The 273-nt window shown below is 43.6% G+C and overlaps 1 non-coding gene across 1 annotated transcript; it reads right to left on the reverse strand.

Annotated features, from left to right (window-relative positions):
- Positions 1-72: 72 nt before the first annotated feature.
- On the reverse strand, positions 73-144 carry TRNAQ-UUG. The gene has a single exon. It is a non-coding gene; the product is annotated as a tRNA-Gln (tRNA).
- Positions 145-273: the final 129 nt, after the last annotated feature.

Genomic DNA, 273 nt, shown 5'->3' on the forward strand with positions numbered 1-273 from the left:
TGGGTTTGGGAACTCCATGTGCAGAGGCCAGGATGCACCCGTGATGGGGAAAAAAGACAGCGGTAGGGTAGCAGGCCCCACCGAGATTTGAACTCGGATCACTGGATTCAAAGTCCAGAGTGCTAACCATTACACCATGGGGCCGCACAAGGACGCCCTGAAACTCCTATAAATATTTCTTACAGAGTTTGTCATTCTTACTATTTTGTGAATTATAGTTTCAGTTTAAAATATATTTACTAAATTTAAAATCTGCTACATCACGCTCAGCAG

Source organism: Myotis davidii, unplaced genomic scaffold (genome assembly GCF_000327345.1).
Source record: "Myotis davidii unplaced genomic scaffold, ASM32734v1 Scaffold4362, whole genome shotgun sequence".
In the NCBI taxonomy this organism is placed as follows: Eukaryota; Metazoa; Chordata; class Mammalia; order Chiroptera; family Vespertilionidae; genus Myotis; species Myotis davidii.